Source organism: Salvelinus fontinalis, chromosome 15 (assembly GCF_029448725.1).
Source record: "Salvelinus fontinalis isolate EN_2023a chromosome 15, ASM2944872v1, whole genome shotgun sequence".
NCBI classification, from domain to species: Eukaryota; Metazoa; Chordata; class Actinopteri; order Salmoniformes; family Salmonidae; genus Salvelinus; species Salvelinus fontinalis.
The window spans coordinates 30,980,624-30,988,479 of NC_074679.1; positions in this window are offsets into that span (position 1 = coordinate 30,980,624).

The window sequence follows — 7,856 nt, forward strand, 5'->3', positions numbered from 1 at the left end:
TGAGCCTATCCACACATCATCATTTTGCATAAGGCATGGGCTCATTCAGTTTAAAGTTTTGCACCGTCTCCATTACTCAAATGACAGATTGTCAAAAATATATCCAAATGTTGACCCCAAGTGTTTGAGATGCCACCAGAGTCCAGCGACTGTGGGACACATATTTTGATCATGCCAATCTTTGAGTGGCTTCTGGGACCCCATTTTTGAGGCATTCTCAAATAATGTGTCATACAACTGTTAGCCCCAACACGTTCACTGCCATTTTTGGGGTACTTCCCCTCGACCAGAATGCTACCACGCATCAGGCAAATGTGATATAATTTGCCTCGCTGCTAGCTCGCCGCCTTGTCGTCTTTCACTGGAAGTTATGCAGTGTGTTAAGGAGGTGATGTCATCTCTGCCTCTGGAGAAGGTTAGGTAAACTGTATGGGTCCCGACAAAAGTTTGACTTAACCTGGTCCCCATTAATACAATACATGGAGAGCCTGTCTTTTCCTTAGTGTAACTTGCATATTTTGGTAAGCAATCATGTCTGTTCTAGTGGCCATTTGTTCTGATAAGAATTTTTGATATAACTTTTTCCATTGTTTTTGTTTGTATTACTGTTTATTTCTGTCACATTTAATTTACTTTTCTAGCATATCCAAGTATGATGCCTTGGTGGGTGGGTGGATTGGAGGGAGAGAGGGAGGGATGGATAGATGGATGGATGATAGGGAGGAATGGATGGGAGGGATGGATGGGAAAATGAGGGGTTGGGGTTGTACTGCTTCTGTCCTCATCTGAAAATCTATAATGTAAAAAAAAAGAAGATATACATAAATATCAAAAGTAAATGTAATTGTTAAAATATACTTAAGCATCAAAGGTAAAAGTATAAATAATTTCAAATTATGCAAACCAGACGGCAGCATTTTCTTGTTTTTAAAATGTATGGATAGCCAGGGGCATACTCCAACACTCAGACATTATATAAAAAGGTGCATTTGTGTTTGGCTCGGTCCTCCCCTCCCGCTCCGTGGCTCGACGACTCATTGCGAGCTCACAGAACAGGGCTCCGGGCAGCCGAGCGGAAATGGAGGAAAACTCGCCTCCCTGCGGACCTGGCATCCTTTCACTCCCTCCTCTCTACATTTTCCTCTTCTGTCTCTGCTGCTAAAGCCACTTTCTACCACTCTAAATTCCAAGCATCTGCCTCTAACCCTAGGAAGCTCTTTGCCACCTTCTCCTCCCTCCTGAATCCTCCTCCCCCTCCCCCCCCCTCCTCCCTCTCTGCAGACGACTTCGTCAACCATTTTGAAAAGAAGGTCGACGACATCCGATCCTCGTTTGCTAAGTCAAACGACACCGCTGGTTCTGCTCACACTGCCCTACCCTGTGCTTTGACCTCTTTCTCTCCCCTCTCTCCAGATGAAATCTCGCGTCTTGTGACGGCCGGCCGCCCAACAACCTGCCCGCTTGACCCTATCCCCTCCTCTCTTCTCCAGACCATTTCCGGAGACCTTCTCCCTTACCTCACCTCGCTCATCAACTCATCCCTGACCGCTGGCTACGTCCCTTCCGTCTTCAAGAGAGCGAGAGTTGCACCCCTTCTGAAAAAACCTACACTCGATCCCTCCGATGTCAACAACTACAGACCAGTATCCCTTCTTTCTTTTCTCTCCAAAACTCTTGAACGTGCCGTCCTTGGCCAGCTCTCCTGCTATCTCTCTCAGAATGACCTTCTTGATCCAAATCAGTCAGGTTTCAAGACTAGTCACTCAACTGAGACTGCTCTTCTCTGTATCACGGAGGCGCTCCGCACTGCTAAAGCTAACTCTCTTTCCTCTGCTCTCATCCTTCTAGACCTATCGGCTGCCTTCGATACTGTGAACCATCAGATCCTCCTCTCCACCCTCTCCGAGTTGGGCATCTCCGGCGCGGCCCACGCTTGGATTGCGTCCTACCTGACAGGTCGCTCCTACCAGGTGGCGTGGCGAGAATCTGTCTCCTCACCACGCGCTCTCACCACTGGTGTCCCCCAGGGCTCTGTTCTAGGCCCTCTCCTATTCTCGCTATACACCAAGTCACTTGGCTCTGTCATAACCTCACATGGTCTCTCCTATCATTGCTATGCAGACGACACACAACTAATCTTCTCCTTTCCCCCTTCTGATGACCAGGTGGCGAATCGCATCTCTGCATGTCTGGCAGACATATCAGTGTGGATGACGGATCACCACCTCAAGCTGAACCTCGGCAAGACGGAGCTGCTCTTCCTCCCGGGGAAGGACTGCCCGTTCCATGATCTCGCCATCACGGTTGACAACTCCATTGTGTCCTCCTCCCAGAGCGCTAAGAACCTTGGCGTGATCCTGGACAACACCCTGTCGTTCTCAACTAACATCAAGGCGGTGGCCCGTTCCTGTAGGTTCATGCTCTACAACATCCGCAGAGTACGACCCTGCCTCACACAGGAAGCGGCGCAGGTCCTAATCCAGGCACTTGTCATCTCCCGTCTGGATTACTGCAACTCGCTGTTGGCTGGGCTCCCTGCCTGTGCCATCAAACCCCTACAACTCATCCAGAACGCCGCAGCCCGTCTGGTGTTCAACCTTCCCAAGTTCTCTCACGTCACCCCGCTCCTCCGCTCTCTCCACTGGCTTCCAGTTGAAGCTCGCATCCGCTACAAGACCATGGTGCTTGCCTACGGAGCTGTGAGGGGAACGGCACCTCAGTACCTTCAGGCTCTGATCAGGCCCTACACCCAAACAAGGGCACTGCGTTCATCCACCTCTGGCCTGCTCGCCTCCCTACCACTGAGGAAGTACAGTTCCCGCTCAGCCCAATCAAAACTGTTCGCTGCTCTGGCACCCCAATGGTGGAACAAACTCCCTCACGACGCCAGGACAGCGGAGTCAATCACCACCTTCCGGAGACACCTGAAACCCCACCTCTTCAAGGAATACCTAGGATAGGATAAAGCAATCCTTCTGCCCCCCCCCCCCCCCTTAAAAGATGTAGATGCACTATTGTAAAGTGGCTGTTCCACTGGATGTCATTAGGTGAATGCACCAATTTGTAAGTCGCTCTGGATAAGAGCGTCTGCTAAATGACTTAAATGTAAATGTAAATGTAGTGAGTCTGCTAGACCAGAGGCAATAGGGATGACTATGTATTCTCTTGATAAGTGTGTGAATTTCACCATTTACCATGTCCTATGTATTCAAAATGTAACGGGTACTTTGGGTTGCCAGGGAAAATGTATGGAGTAAAAAGTACAATATGTTCTTTAGGAAAAGTAAAAGTTGTCAAAAATATAAATAGTGTAAAGTACAGATACCCCCAAAAAACTACTTAGGTAGAACTTTAAAGTATTTTTACTTAAGTACTTTACACCACTGGTGGAGAAGAAGGACAAAACCCTGCGCCCATGTATCGACTACCGGGGCCTTAATGACATCACAGAAGAGAACTGTTACCTGCTACCACTCCTCTCCTCGGCTTTCGAGCCTCTCCTGGGGGCGACTCTATTCTCGAAGATGGACCTTCGGAACGCCTACCATCTGGTTCGGATACGGGAAGGAGACGAATGGAAGATAGCCTTTAACACAGCTAGTGGGCACTACGAGTATCTGGTTATGGCTTTCGGACTGACTAACGCTCCCGCAGTGTTCCAGGCTGTCACGTTCCTGACCTCATTTCCTTTGTTTAGCCTTGTTTAGTTGGTCAGGGCGTGAGCTGGGTGGGCATTCTATGTTATGTGTTTCTATGTTGGGTTCATTGTATTAGCCTGATATGGTTCTCAATCAGGGGCAGGTGTTTTACGTTTCCTCTGATTGAGAACCATATTAAGGTAGGCTGTTCTCACTGTTTGTTTGTGGGTGATTGTTGCTGTGTCTGTGTTTGTTCGCCACACGGTACTGTTTCGTTCGTTCATTTGTTCCTGTTTGTGCGTTCATGTCTTATGTTCTCAAGTTCAGGTCTGTTCACGTCGTTTTGTTATTTTGTATTTTGTCAGTGTTCTGTTTCGTTGGATAAATCATTAAAATTCAACATCATTAACATTCACCATGCTGCGCCTTGGTCCTCCTCTCTTTCACCTGAAGACGAGCGTTACACAGGCTCTGGTCAATGATGTGGTCTGTAACACGTTGAACCGGTTCGTGTTTGTCTACCTTGACGACATCCTTGTCTTTTCCCGTTCGGCTCAGGACCATGTTCTCCACATCCAACAAGTCCTCCAGCGCCTCCTGGAGAACCAATTGTTTGTCAAGGCAGAGAAGTGTGAATTTCATGGCTCCACTATCTCCTCTCTGGGATACGTAATCGCTGCCGGGAACATTCAGATGGATCTGGACAAGGTGAGAGCGGTGGTGGAGTGGCCCCAGCCCACATCCAGAGTGCAGCTGTAATGTTTCCCGGGATTTGCTACCACTGCTTCATCCGGGGCTACATCACCCTGGCTTCCCCCCACTCTGCACTCACCTCACCCAAGGTTCCGTTCACGTGGTCCCCAGCTGCTGACTGGGCGTGTCTTTTTGTGTCTGTAAACTGTATTATGCGAGAAATGGAGGTGGGAACACCTTTATGCACAAATATTGATATAATAACCATTATATCAGGTCATCTATAAGTCTTTGCTAGGTAAAGTCCCGCCTTATCTCAGCTCACTGGTCACCATAGCAACACCACCCGTAGCACGCGCTCCAGCAGGTATATTTCACTGGTCATCCCAAAAGCCAACTCCTCCTTTGGCCGCCTTTCCTTCCAGTTCTCTGCTGCCAATGACTGGAACGAATTGCAAAAATCACTGAAACTGGAGACTTATATCTCCCTCACTAACTTTAACTTATTTGGGCTGCAAGCCCGAAGCCGGGCACAATATGACAACAGCCACTTCAAGTGCAGGGCGCGAAATTCAAAATATATTTTTTAGAAATATTTAACTTTCACACATTAACAAGTCCAATACAGCATATGAAAGATAAACATCTTGTGAATCCAGCCAACATGTCCGATTTTTAAAATGTTTTACAGCGAAAACACCACATATATTTATGTTAGCTCACCACCAAATACAAAAAAGGACAGACATTTTTCACAGCACAGGTAGCATGAACAAAGCCAACCTAACTAACCAAGAACCAACCAAACTAACCAAGAAACAACTTCATCAGATGACAGTCTTATAACATGTTATACAATAAATCTATGTTTTGTTTGAAAAATGTGCATATTTCAGGTATAAATCAGTTTTACATTGCAGCTACCATCACAGCTACCGTCACAAATAGGATCGAAGCAGCCAGAGTAATTACAGACACCAACGTCAAATACCTAAATACTCATCATAAAACATTTCTGAAAAATCGATGGTGTATAGCAAATTAAAGACAAACATCTTGTGAATCCAGCCAATATTTCCGATTTTTTAAAGTGTTTTACAGCGTAAACACAATATAGCATTATATTAGCTTACTACAATAGCCTACCACACTACCGCATCCATTCATCAAGGCACGTTAGCGATAGCAATAGGCACGTTAGCGATAGCGAATAAACCAGCAAAAGATATATAATTTTTGACTAACCTTGATAAGCTTCATCAGATGACAGTCCTATAACATCAGGTTATACATACACTTATGTTTTGTTCGAAAATGTGCATATTTAGATCTGAAATCAGTGGTTATACATTGTGCTAACGTAGCATCTTTTTCCCAGAATGTGCGGATATTTTTATGGCACTCAACTATTCTGACCAAATAACTATACATAAACGTTACTAAAAAATACATGTTGTATAGGAAATGATAGATACACTAGTTTTTAATGCAATCGCCGTGTTAGAATTCAAAAAATAACTTCATTACGACATCCAGCTTAGGTATAGCGAGAGAGTACCCAAAATCTGGGCGCAAACGACTATTTCACATGTTCGACAGATATATGAAATAGCATCATGAAAGATCGTCAAAAGTAGGACCCATTTTATCAGAATGTTGTACAAGGGGTCCTTTGTCGGGAACAATCGTTGTTTGGATTTAGAATGTCCTCTTCTCCAGTCAATTAGCACGGAAAGCTAGCAAAGTGGCGCGAAGCTCTCCTTCCTGAACAAAGGCACACAACGCAACACGCCTAACGTCCCGAAAAATGTTCAATAATCTAATAAAACTATATTGAAAAAACATACTTTACGATGATATTGTCACATGTATCAAATAAAATCAAAGCCGGAGATATTAGTCGTCTATAACGACAGCTGTACAGAAGGCAAAACCAGGTCCCTTCACGCGCTCTCCAGAAAACAGGAAACTGGTGACACGTCATACAAAGAGCTTTTGTTCGACCCCAGATCAAGTTATACACTCCATTTCTTCTCTCACTGCCTGTCGACATCTAGTGGAAGACGTATGAAGTGCATGTATACTGATATATATCAAGGACATTTATATGCAGGCCCTAGAACAGAGCATCGATTTCAGATTTTCCACTTCCTGTCAGGAAGTTTGCTGCAAAATGAGTTCTGTTTTACTCACAGATATTATTCAAACTGTTTTAGAAACTGAGAGTGTTTTCTATCCAATAGTAATAATAATATGCATATTGTACGAGCAAGAATTGAGTACGAGGCCGTTTGAAATGGGCACCTTTTATCCGGCTACTCAATACTGCCCCTGCAGCCCAAACAGGTTAAGCATCAGCTGCCAGAGCAGCTTACTGATCACTGCACCTGTACACTGCCCATCTGTAAATAGCCCACCCAACTACCTCATTCCCCAAATTGTTATTTATTTTTCTACCCCAGTATCTCTACTTGCATATCATTATCTGCACATCTATCACTCCAGTGTTAATGCTAAATTGTCATTATTTCGCTACTATGGCTTATTTATTTTCTTACGTCCCTAATCTTACTACATTTGCACACACAGTATATTTCTTTTTTTTCTTCTATTGTGTTATTGACTGTATGTTTGTTTATCCCATGTGTAACTCTGTGTATTTGTCGCACTGCTTTGCTTTATCTTGGCCAGGTCGCGGTTGTAAATGAGAACATGTTCTCAACTGGCGTACCTGGTTAAATAAAGGTTAAATAAAAATATCAAAGTAAACTTGGAGTCATGTAATGATATGGTGTGGGGTCCTTCCACTACAACTTGGAAAACATGCAGGTTATTTGACTACAGATGAAATAAGTTATGATGAACTTCACAGGATGGTGAAAGTAAACAGTGATCTTGATGCTCCTTTCCAATAAATATCGAGGGTCTGATTTTGGTGACATGATGATCGATGCTTGACTGCCTTTGTTTTTATTTTTCATTCTTCCTCTTATCCATAATAATCTCATCATAGACTAGCCTACCCGCAAAGCCTACCCTACCCTATCTGCGAGCTGTTGGCTAGAGCGCACGTGCCAAGACCAGAGTAGGTGCATTTGCTATTTAACGCAACAGTTTTTTGTGACAACACTGTTGAAAATGCAATGGAAACATGTTGAACTTTAGATTTTATTCAGTACATGAAAAGGGTGAAATCATTAGTCCAACAGTTTCTATTGGACAAATTTAGGTATGTTTATCCCTGTTTCATTCTGTTTGCTTTCTTTTAAGAAACGTTTTTCAACAGAATCGGCAGAATGAATACAGCGCTGATTACAAACAAACACAGTTCACTTTCATAGCATCCACATACCAACAGCATGATCATTTTGCTTGTTGTATAATTCCTTTTCACATCTACGTGCTCTCCTCCTCTCACCTTTTCTCTTCACTTGCGGACTTCAGTGCACAACAGATCAGCTGTCTGTGACCAGGAAAAAAAAACTTTCCAAGCCAAACCTTCATATCATAACCGCTAACCACTAC